The following is a 13074-nucleotide window of genomic DNA, read 5'->3' on the forward strand; positions in this document are numbered from 1 at the left end:
ACTCCATTGTATATATATAACACATCTTCTTTATCCATTCATCCATCAATAGACATTTGGGCTTTTTCCATACTTTGGTTATTATTGATAGTGCTGCTATAAACATGGGGGTGCATGTGTCCCTTCGAAACAGCATACCTGTATCCCTTGGATAACTACCTCGTAGTGCAATTGCTGGGTCATAGGGTAGTTTTATTTTTAATATTTTGAGGAACCTCCATACTGTTTTCCAGAGTGGCTGCACCAGTTTATATTCCCACCAGCAGTGCAAAAGATATCCTCTTTCTCCATATCCACGCCAACATCTGTTGTTGCCCGAGTTGTTAATGTTAGCCATTCTGACAGGTGTGAGGTGGTAACTCATTGTGGTTTTGATTTGTATTTCCCTGATGATCAGTGATGTTGAGCATTTTTTCACGTGTCAAGTGGCCATCAGGATGTCTTCTTTGGAGAAGTCATGTCTCATTCTTCATGTCTTCATCTCTTTTGCCCATTTCTTCACTGGATTATTTGTTTCTTGGGTGTTAAATTTGATAAGTACTTTATAGATTTTGGATACTAAACCTGTATCTGATATGTTGTTTGCAAATATCTTCTCCCATTCTATCGGTTGCCTTTTAGTTTTGCTGATTGTTTCCTTTGCTGTGCAGAAGGCTTTTATTTTGATGTGGTCCCAGTAGTTCAGTTTTGCTTTTGTTTCCCTTGCCTCTGGAGACGTGTTGAGTAAGAAGTTGCTGTGGCCAAGATCAAAGAGGTTTTTGCTTGCTTTCCCCTTGAAGATTTTGATGATTTCCTCTCTTACATTTAGATCTTTCATCCATTTTGAGTTTATTTTCGTGTATGGTGTAAGAAAGTGGTCCAGGTTCATTCTTCTGCATGTCGCTGTCCAGGTTTCCCAGCACCAATTGCTGAAGAGACTGTCTTGATTCCATTGGATATTCTTTCCTGCTTTGTCAAAGATTAGTTGGCCATACATTTGTGGGTCCATTTCTGGGTTCTCTATTCTCTTCCATTGATCTGAGTGTCTGTTCTTGTGCCAGTACCATACTGTCTTGATGATTACAGCTTTGTAGTATAGCTGGAAGTCTAGGATTATGATGCCTCCTGCTTTGGTTTTCTTTTTCAAGATTGCTTTGGCTATTCGGGGTGTTTTCTGGTTCCATACAAATTTTAGGATTGTTTGTTCTAGCTCTGTGAAGAATGCTGGTGCTATTTTGATAGGGATTGCATTGAATATGTGGATTTCTGTGGGTAGTATCGACATTTTAACAATATATGTTCTTCCTATCGAGGAACATGGAAACTTTTTCCATTTTTTTTGTGTCTTCTTCAATTTCTTTCACAAGCTTTATATAGTTTTCAGTGTATAGATTTTTCACCTCTTTGGTTATATTTATTCCTAGGTGTTTTATGGTTTTTGGTACAATTGTAAATGGGATTGACGCCTTGATTTCTCTTTCTGTTGCTTCACCGTTGGTGTATAGGAATACAACCAATTTCTGTGCGTTGATTTTATATCCTGCAACTTCGCTGAATTCATGGATCAGTTCTAGCAGTAGGCTGTAGGCTTTTCATATATGGCTTTAATAATGTTTAGGTATATTCCTTCTATCCAGACTTTTTTGAGCGTTTTTATTAGGAAAATATGTTGTATTTTGTCAAATGCTTTTTCTGCATCTATTGACAGGATCATATGGTTCTTATCCTTTCTTTTATTAATGTGATGTATCACATTGATTGATTTGAGAATATGGAACCAGTCCTGTAGCTCAGGAATGAAACCACTTGATCCACCCACTTGATCATGGTGAATGATTCTTTTTATACACTGTTGAATTTGAATTGCTAGATCTTGTTGAGAATTTTTGCATCTAAGTTCATCAGGGATATTGGCCTGTAGTTTTCCTTTTTTGTGGGATCTCTATCTGGTTTAGCAACAAAGGTAATACTGGCTTCATAGAAGGAGACTGCAAGTTTTCCTTCCATTTCTATTTTTTGGAACAGCTTGAGAAAGATAGGTATTAAGTCTGCTTTAAATGTTTGGTAGAATTACCCAGGGAAGCCATCTGGTCGAGGATTCTTATTTGTTGGGAGATTTTTTATTCAATTTCTTCACTAGTTATGGGTCTGTTCAAATTTTCTATTTCTTCCCACTTGGTAGTGTGTGGGTGTCTAGGAATTTGTCCATTTCTTCCAGGTTGTCCTGTTTGCTGGCAAATAATTTTTCATGGTATTCCATGATAATTATTTGTATTTCTGAGGGATTGGTTGTGATAAATCCATTTTCATTTTGTTATTTTATCTATTTGGGTCTTCTCTCTTTTGTTTTTGAGAAGTCAGGCTAGGGGTTTATCAATTTTGTTTATTTTTTTAAAAAATCAACTCTTAGTTTCATTGATCTGTTCTACTGGTTTGTTTGTTTGTTTGTTTGGATTCTATATTGTTTATTTCTGCTCTGATCTTTATTATTTCTCTTCTTCTGCTGGGTTTGGGGTTTCTTTGTTGTTCTGCTTCTAGTTCCTTTAGGTGTGCTGTTAGATTTTGTATTTGGGATTTTTCTAATTTATGGATTAATTTATGGATTGCAATGTATTTTCCTTTTAGGACTACTTTTCCTGCATACCAAAGGGTTTGGGTTGTTGTGTTTTCATTTCATTAGTTTCCATATATTTTTTAGTTTCTTCTTATATGTCTGTTTGATTCATTTGTTCTTTAGTAGGATGTTCTTTAACCTCCCTGCATTTGGAAGTTTTCCAAACTTTTTCCTGTGGTTGATTTCAAGTTTCATAGCATTGTAATCTGAAAGTGTGCATGATATTATCTCAATTCTTTTACATTTATTGAGTGCTGTTTTGTGACCCATTACATAATCTATCTTGGAGAATGTTCCACGTGCACTTGAGAAGAATGTATATTCTGCTGCTTTTGGATGAAAAGTTCTAAATATATCTGTCAAGTCCATCTGTTCCAGTGTATCATTCAGAGCCATTGTTTCTTTATTGATTTTCTCTCTAGATGATTTGTCCATTGTTGTAAGTGGAGCATTAAAGTCCCTGCAATTATATTTTTACCAATAAGATTGCTTAGCTTTGTGATTAATTGTTTTATATATTTAGTTCCCCTGAATTTGGTGCATAATCATTTATAATTATTAGCTCTTCTTGATGGATAGATACTGTAATTATTACATAATACCCTTCTTCATATCTTGTTACAGTCTTCAGTTTAAAATCTAGTTTGTCTGATATATGTATGGCTACTCCAGCTTTCTTTTGACTTCCAGTAGCATGATAGATGGTTCTCCATCCCTTCACTTTCAATCTGAAGGTGTTCTCAGGTCTAAAATTGGTCTCTTGTAGACAGCAAATAGATGGGTCTTGTTTTTTTTTTTATCCATTCTGATACCCTGAATCTTTTGATTGGAGAATTTAGTCCATTTACATTCAGTGTTATTATTGAAAGATATGTGTTTAGAGTCATTGTATTACCTGTAGGTTTCATGCTTGTAGTGGTGTCTCTGGTCCTTTATAGTGTTTACAATACTCACAGAGTCCCCCTTAGGTTCTCTTGTAGGGCTGATTTAGTGGTGATAAATTCCCTCAATTTTTGTTTGTTTGGGAAAATCTTTATCTCTCTTTCTATTCTGAATGACAAGCTTGCTGTATAAAGGATTCTTGGCTGTGTATTTTTCTATTCATTACATTGAAAATGTCCTGCCACTCCTTTCTGGCCTGCCAAGTTTCAGTAGATAGGCCTGTTATTTCCCTTATGTGTCTACTCCTGTAGGTTAAGGCCCATTTATTTCTGGCTGCTTTCAGAATTCTCTTTATCTTTGTATTTTGCCAGTTTCCCTATGATATGTCATGCAGAAGATCAATTCATGTTACATCTGAAGGGAGTTCTCTGTGCCTCTTGGATTTCAATGTCTGTTTCCTTCCCCAGATTGGGGAAGTTCTCAGTTATGATTTGTTCAAGCAAACCTTCAGCCCTTTTCTCTCTCTCTCTCTTCTACTTCTGTAACTCCTATGATATGGATATTGTTTCATTTCATTGAGTCACATAGTTCTCTAATTCTCCCCTTATGATCCAGAATTTTTTTCTCTCTTTTTCTTAGCTTCATCTTTTCCATATTTTTATTTTCTACTTCCTATTCTCCCCTCTGCCTCTTCAGTTCTGGCTCTCACCACCTCTAGTTTATTTTGCACCTCATTTATAGCATTTTTAATTCACCATTACTCTTTTTTAGCTCCTTGATCTCTGTAACAATAGATTCTCTGCTGTCTTCTATGCTTTTTTCAAGTCCAGCAATTAACATTACGACTATTATTCTAAATTCTTGTTCAGTTATATTTTTATATGTTTTTATATAAAACATTTGCCATTTCTTCCTGGAATTTCTTTTGAGGAGAATTCTTCCATTTCATCATTTTGGCTAGCTTTCTGTCCCTTATGTGTTTGAAAAGCTTGTTATGTGCCCTTCACCTGCGAGCACCACTATATTAAAGAGGGGTCATACACTGTCCTGGGTCTGGCCCTTTAGGAGGTTTTTTTTTTTTTTTTTTTTTTTTTTTGGAAAGTGTTACTTGTTCTCTGTTTTTGTGAGTTCGGTTACTTTATCTCCCTACTCGATATTTTGAACCCTCTACTAGGTGTGCTTTCATTTGTTCCTTTAAGTAGCCCTGAAAAGGAAAACAAACAAACAAAACAACAAAAAAGAAACAGAAAACAAAAACACTCAAACACACACACACACACAACCAGAAACACCAGCTACAAGTAAACAACAGGGTGGAGGTGGTGATGATGGAAGAGGCATTATCCCATAAAGACAGAAATTACAGCGTGGGGGGGGGGGTGGGGAAGAATAAAAATTGACCAGAGAAACTATACAGCTTAATCCAGAGAGAGAGAAAGGAATATAAAAAGGTGGGGAAAAAGAAAAAGAAAGAAAGTTATCTAGACAGAGAAACTATATGGCTCAATCCAGAGAGAAAGGAGGATAAAGAAGGAGGTGTGGAACACGCATCAAGAGAATGGATTAAATATGTCTGCTTAAATAAACTAACAACCAGAGTAACCAGACTAGAGGAGGGAAGAGATAAGAAGGAGAAAAGGAAGGAAGAATATATCTATATAATAACTGTCTGAGGATTAAATCAGGCAATGCAACAGCGCTGGTCTGGAGGAGAGGCCATCTGGTTCATCAGCATCAATCCTGCTTTAGTAGATACACAGTTACCAGGTGAGGAGGGACTTGTTTTGGTGTAGGTGGGTGCTGCCTTCACTGTGGGCCCCATTGTCACTCCTTGTTGGTGATGGGGAGAAAAATGGCGACACCCCAGTCTCTCCTCCATGGACAAGGCATCTCAAACCACTTTCTTCGAGCTGTCCTCACTCTGCCACAGGTGCAAACAAGGCGGTTTGTCCTGCTCTGCTGACTCCCATGCCCTGGTGCTTGGCTGGGATTCAAACTCTTGCTCTTGTGTGCCCCTGTACTGGGGAAGCACCGCCTTGCACTGCCCAATATGTGTTCCCTGGCTGGCAGGCATAGGCAGGCTTTGTCATGTCCCACAGCACCATAGGGAGGGAATCACTGTCTCCTACTGCAGACTACACCCCTGACCCAGTCACTGAGCTCCCCTCCTCCTCAGGTGCGCGATCCAGGCAGCTGGCCTCAGTCTGGAGAAAGCCCCTCAGTTAGAGATTGGCTCTTTCTCTGACCCTATCCGTGGCTTTTCTCTTGTCCAGATACAGTCCTATGTTTCCCCAGTATCTCTTTCTCTTCCTTTTGTCTCTCTGCATAAGGGGATCCCTCCCCTCCTTTCATTTTATTTCTCCCAGTTCTCATTTTATCTCTCCCAGTTTGCAATAATGCCTGTCAGGTTGTCCCAGTGGGTCCCTGGAAGCGCTAGTCTCTTTTCTTCCAAGACTCTCAGAGTTCAAAGTCCTTTAGTTTCAACACTGCTTTGTGAGATGAGAGAACTTTGGATCCCCCTATTTCTCTGCCATGTTGGCCCCTCTTCCAATGCTGAACAACTTCTTACAAATCTGCTAGGACGTGCTTTCAAGGCAAGGTGGCCACGGTCAGGTGCAGCTGCACCTGCAGCAGGGCACTCTGCGGGTTAGCTCACAGCTCGGGATCAGTCCTTTTTTTTAAATTTTTTTAAACGTTTATTCATTTTTGAGAGACAGAGAGAGACAGAGCATAAGCGGGGAGGGGGCAGAGAGAGGGAGACACAGAATCTGAAACAGGCTCCAGGCTCTGAACTTTCAGCACAGAGCCCAACGCGGGGCTCTAACTCACAAACTGCGAGATCCCGACCTGAGCCGAAGTCGGACGCTCAACCGACTGAGCCACCCAGGTGCCCCAGGGATCAGTCCTTCTTAAAATGAACTAATAACTCAGTTTATGAGCCCTCCACTCTTGGAAAATCTCTCATCAGACTCCACAGAAAATCCTGGGTGCTGGCATATTGGTTATTTCTTTACGTAAGGCACATCAACATTACAGGTGTCTGTGGATGCAGACATCAGATAAGTGGCTGTGATACTCAGTGTTCAGCTCAGGTAGAAGCCAACCTCACCAATATTGTCTATGAAAGATACAAAGATGGAAAAGAATAGTGTAATTCTCTCTTGTTTTTTTTTTGTGTTTTCAAACTATTTAACAAAATTTAAACCACATACAAAAACATAAGAAAGAAGTAAATCATTCAAAATTCCACCATCCAGAGAAAAGCATTCTTAAAATAGTGGTAATCAGTATCCCACACATATTCTATTTTATATAATTGGATTATTTCTCTTTATCTATTCTTTAATGCCTAATTTCCACAGAAAAATGAGAGGTTGATAAACTTCATGTCAATCAATATAGATCTACCACCTTTTAAACACTTGCATCATATTTTATTGTATATATGTGTTCTTGTTTTTAAATTTTTTAATGTTTATTTATTTTTGAAAGAGAGAGACAGAGAGTGTGAGCAGGGAGGGGCAGAGAGAAGGGGAAGTGCAGAATCTGAAGCAGCTTCCAGGCTCTAAGCTGTCAGCACAAAGCCCAGTGCGAGGCTCAAACTCATGAGCTGTGAGATCATGACTTGTGCTGAAGTTGGTCGCTCAACTGACTGAGTCACCCAGGTGCCCCTGTATATATGTATTCTTAACTGTGGGCACACTGATCATCATTTGGATCATCTCCAAAGTTGTATTATGATAAGCAATACTTTGATGATTATCCTTGGATATTAATGTCTTTTCACATTTATGTGACTAACATTTTAAAGTAAATTTCTACAGAGAGATGAATCAAAAAGAGCATATGACAATTAACTCATATTCTCAAAAAAATGTTGTCAGCATGTAGAAACTTTTCATGTAAATGATATTTAATTTTTATTTCTTTGTTACTGGTGAGGCTAACTTCTTCACATATTTTGAACCCTTTTATTTCTTCTTTTGTGAATTTACTATCATCTTTCAGTTTTTGTTGCATTTTTTTTCTTATAGTATTTCTATGATTTTGTTTTTTTACTCATGAATCTGTGATATATGTGAAACTTATGATGTTGTAAGGAATGAGTGTGGGATCAAGTCTTAGTAACATTTCTTGAATAGGCCATTTTCTACCACACTTCTTTCAAAGGAAAGACATTTTGGTGTTTAAGAACATGGACTTTGTTGTTAGATATACTTGGGTTTGGGTCCCAAGTTGGGCTCCCTATAGGCTGTGTGACTTAAGGTAAGTTACTTTTCCTTTCTATGTTTCCATTTCTTCATGTAAAGTTGGGATGATATTAATAGCTACCTCATATAGTTGTGAGGTTAAAATTAGCAAATTCATATGAAGCACTCATCAAAATGTCCAATAACAAATGATCAGTAAGTTTATTAATTAGTAATAGTTATTTTTATCATAAGTGTCTAAATTTTCAAATATAGTTAAATCTCTGGCATAGTAATTAAAAACATGGATTCTGAAACAGAATACCAGAGTTCCAAAACCTATCTCCAACCTATCTCCAGGCAAAAGCCATGGAGTTACAGAGCAAGGGGCAGAACAAGAGCCTAGCAGGGAGTCCCCTGGAACTCTGGGATAGCCACCAGGTTGCTAGGGTTCGGCAGGGATTAAGTATGGCCTGGATGTGCTGTCACTTATCACAGTGTTCCTCCCTTTATTTTAAGGGAATCACAGCAGACATTTCTTTTTGCATTTAACTGAACATATTCATACCTGATTATAGTTCCTTTTGTTCTGGACATGGAATACATTGATTTTCTGTCTGTTACTATAGTTTTGCATTTTCTAGAATGTATATACACAGAATGATACAATATATTTTCTTATACATCTGAATTTTTTCATTTAACAAAGTACCTTGAGATGTATTAATATTATGTATATCAGTAAATTTTAATCTTTTTTCTAAGTTTTTATTTCAATTTCAGCTGGTTAACATACAATGCAATATTAGTTTCAGGTGTAGAATTTAGTGATTCATCACTTACATACAATACCCAGTGTACTTCACAATCAGTGCCCTCCTTAATACCCATCACCTGTTTAACCCATCCCCCCAACTACCTCCCCTCTGGTAGCCATCAATTTGTTCTATATACTTGGCAGTGTGTTTCTTGATCTGCCTCTCTTTTTTTCCCCCATGTTCATTTTTTTTATTTCTTAACTTCCATATAGGAGTGAAATCATATGGTATTTGTTTTTCTCTGACTGAGTTATTTTTAAGCTTAGCATAATACTCTGTAGCTCCATCCACATCATTGCAAATGGCAAGATTTCATTCATTTTTTTATGGATGAGTAGTATTCCGATATATATTCTGATATATATATATATATATATATATATATATATATATATATATATCTCAAGTAATTTAAAAACTTTTATTGTTACATAGAATTCTATTATCTGAAGCTACCACAATTTGTTTACCCATTCACCAGCTAATAGGTTTTCAGTTTGTTTCCTGTTATTTGGCTATTATTTATTAAACTGCTCTGAACAGGTCCACCTGGGCAACTCACTTAAGCATTGCAGTCTTGATTTTGGTTCTGGTCATGATCGCACAGTTGTGAGATTGAGCCCTGCATTGGACTCTGTGCTGACAGTTCAGACCCAGCTTGGGATTCTCTCTCTCTCCCTCTCTCTCTACCCCTCCCCTGATCATGCTTCCTTCTCTCTCCTTAAGACAAACACACAAACAAACATTTAAACTGCTCTGAACAAACAAGAACAAATTTTTATCAGTGATTTAGGCAAACTGATCTTTTTTTGTTAATGTTTATTTATTTTTGAGAGAGAGAGAGTGCAGGGCAGGGACAGAGAGAGAAAGAGAGAGAGAGAGACATCTGGAGTGGGCTCTGTGATGACAGCAGAGAGCCCAATGTAGGGCTTAAACTCACAAACTATGAGATCATGACCTGGGATGAAGTTGGACTCTTAACCAACTGAGCCACCCAGATGCCCCTAGGCAATTTGATCTTGATGCAGTTTTCTTTATGATTTTTTTTTCCTTAGAGGTTATTAAACATCTTGAATCTGAGGTAAACACCTTATGCCAAATATGAAATATTTTCCCATTATTTCTTCAAGTAAAATATTTTTCTGTTTCCCTTCTTCTGGGACTCCAATTACACATATACTGGACCACTTGGTATTGTCCCAAAGGATACTAATGCTTTGTTCAGTTGTTTTTTTTTTTTTTTTTCTGTGTCCTTCATTTTGGAAAATTTCTCTTGCTATTCAGGTTCACTGGTATATTCTGTAGTGTTGTTCATTTACCCAGTGTATTTTTAATTTCATATATTGTATTTTTATTGCTGGACATTACATTTAGATTTATTCAAAATTTTATTTTATCTCTTTATCATGCTCATGTTTTCCTCAACCATCTTGACTACATGGAGTATAACTGTATTAGCTATTTTAACATCCTTTTCTGCTAGCTCCTTTATCTATGTCACATGTAAGTATATTTCTACTGATTAGATGTTCTCCTGGTTATTCATCATACTTTCCTTATTCTTGTATGGCTGGTAATTTTTTATTGTATGCTGGACATTGTCAATTTCATGTTGTTTGCTGGATTTGCTGTAATTCTTTAGATATTTTTGGATTTTGTTATGGGATACCACTATGTTACTTGGGATTAATTCAATCCTTTCAAGGATTGTTTATAAGCTTTGTTAGAGGAAGTATATATTGCAATATCTTTATTAGGACTTTACCAGGTTCTCCAGGCATTAAGAGACTGTCTTCCCACACTGGTTGGTGAAATGTGAACTATTCCTAGCCCTATGCAAACCCGAGGATTTTTTTTTCCTACCTAATCCTTTTTAGTGGTTCTTTCCATGGCCTTGGTAGTTTTTGCATATATATTCCCAGTTCAGAACTCAGTCAAAGACCCATGGGATCATTTCTGTAGCTCTCTGGAACACACTGTTGCAGATTTCTCTTCAGTACTTTGTTCTATAAAGTATTTGCCTTAGTACAATTTAGCTGCCTTGGTCCTCCTGAATTTGGATCTCTATCTCTTCAACTTAGCAAGGATACTGGGCTCTATTTGTATTGCTCTCACTGTGCTATACCCTGGAAACTGATTTTAGGCAGTAAGCTCATGCAGTCATAGGGCTTATCTTTTTGGCTTCCCTTATCTCAAGGATCACATCCTGTGCTGCTTTCTGTCCAAATCTGAAAAACACTGAAATATTTTTGTCTGGTCTGGTTTTCTAGATTTTTAAGGCAAGAGGGTAAGTCTGTTCCATTACATGTTACGTCTTGTTGGATAAAGTCCTCTATTTAGATTTTAAGATTATGGAAACTAATTTTTATTTTACTTAAATGCCCAAATTTACTGAAGGATATGTATGAAAAACTGAATAATATATTTTTTGCTATAGTAGAGATAATTAAGAGTGCTGTATTAATTTATAAGAAGTTTTCAGAAATTGGAAAAAAAAATATAAATATAAGAACCAGGCAAAAAGCCTGAATTTTTCTAGAATGTTAAGTAATAATGTTAAATAAAAGTTGTATGATCAGCATACTCAATATAATATATATAATGCAATATAATATAATTTGTTAGTTATGATTTTGATGCTTCAGGTACTAATGTATTTTTATCCAGAAAAACAAATACCGTAGATCTTTTATTGTATTTAAATTTTTTCTTGCAGGTATTAGTAGCATAGTGAGAGAAACTATGTCCTAGATTCATTATAGGTGTTCTACTCTAATATTTTCCCACCAATACAAAGGCATCTGGCACATTTTCTATTACAGATTATTTCCATTTCTTATTTCTTAAGATCATTATAGCGTTTTATTCCTTCTATCTATCTTTTCCTCCTGAATACAACCTGAATAAGCTAAAAATCTACTTTCTTTTCTGCAACCAAATACATGAGTTTTACTTTTGAGACATCACCAGATGATATAATCTGTTCTAGAAGTTATGGTTTTAAATATTTTTATTAACCTTGCTTATATCTTGGTGTAACTACTTTTTAATTTATTTTTTCTTCTAATGTTTATTTTTGAGAGTGAGAGACAGACAGAGTGTGAGTAGGGGAGGGGCAGAGAGAGAGGGAGACACAGAATCTGAAGGAGGCTCCAGGCTCTGAGCTGTCAGTACAGAGCCCTATGCAGGGCTTGAACTCACAACCATGAGATCATGACTTGAGCCAAAGTTGGATGGTTAACCAGGTACCCTATTACTTTTTAATTTCTATGTGCAGGATAGTTCTTTCAAAATTGAAAGTGTGACAGGTTGTATACACATTTCTTTTAGGTTTAGGTTTCAATACTAATACTCCAAATAAAATACCAAGCTGTCATTTAGAACATGGACTCCCTTTCCTCACCCAGTGACACCCAGGCAGGCACAATAGCAACAGCTTCCAATCACAGGGGCCACTTTGGGGAGTCTCTCTCTCTTTGCAGTCCTGAGACACTCCTCTTCTGTTCAAGGACACCAAAGACACCAAGGCATGCAGGAATATAATCACAACAGGGGACAGAGGGAAAGATCCAAGAACCTGAGAATAAAAGATTTAACCCAATATTAACAGCAGAGAGCAAATAAGTTAAATAACAAAAACAAAACCAAATAAAACACAGAAACTCAGGGGCCTGTGGGAAACAAGTAATAAAAAACATCTAACATTTATATCATTTGGAGTCCCAGAAGGAGAGGAAAAATAAAGTTGGACTGTTGGGGAACCTGGTGGCTCAGTTAGATAAGTGTCTGACTCTTTGTTTTGGCTCAGGTCATTATCTCATGGTTTATGAGATCAAGCCCTGCATGGGGTTCTGTCCTGACAGTGCAGAGCCTGCTTGGGATACTCTCTCTCCCTCTCTCTCTGCCTCTCCCCTGCTTGTGCTCTCTCTCTCTCTCAAAATAAATAAACTTGAAAAAGAAAGTTGGGTTGAAAGAGTTTTTGAAACAATAATGTTTATACAATCCAAGGAATATACTCCACAAGTTAAGGGCTCAGTCTCACATGATTGTCCTCCACTCACCCCATTTCAGATGCCAGTCCCAGGATGTCACTTGTTCTTCTGATTGGCTATAAATCAGAATTCTTCATGACTTTCTCCTATGCTTGTTAATTTGCTAGAACTACTCACAGAACTTCAGGAAACACTTAGGTTTACCAGTTTATTATAAAGGATACACTTCAAAAACAGCCAGGTGGAAAAGATGCATAGGGCTAGATATGGGGAAGGAGGCTCAAGCTTCCATGCTTTTTCTGAGGCTACCACCCTTCCAGCACCTCGATGTGTTCATCAATGTGGAAGCTCTCTGAACCCCTTCAGTTAAGGTTTCTATGCAGGCTTCATTATATGGGCATGGTTGATTAAATCATTGGATATTGGTAGTTAAGTCAACCTTTGCCTCCTCCCCTACCTTTTCCTCAGAGGTTAGAGTTGGGTGGGTGGGTGGGTTCTGAAATTCCCAACTCTCTAATCAGATGGTTTGGTCTGCTGGTAACCAGTTCCTCATCCTTAGGGGCTTTCCAAAAGTTGCTTCATTAACATAAATTCAGACA

The sequence above is a fragment of the Panthera leo genome, chromosome D1 (assembly GCF_018350215.1).
Source record: "Panthera leo isolate Ple1 chromosome D1, P.leo_Ple1_pat1.1, whole genome shotgun sequence".
NCBI classification, from domain to species: Eukaryota; Metazoa; Chordata; class Mammalia; order Carnivora; family Felidae; genus Panthera; species Panthera leo.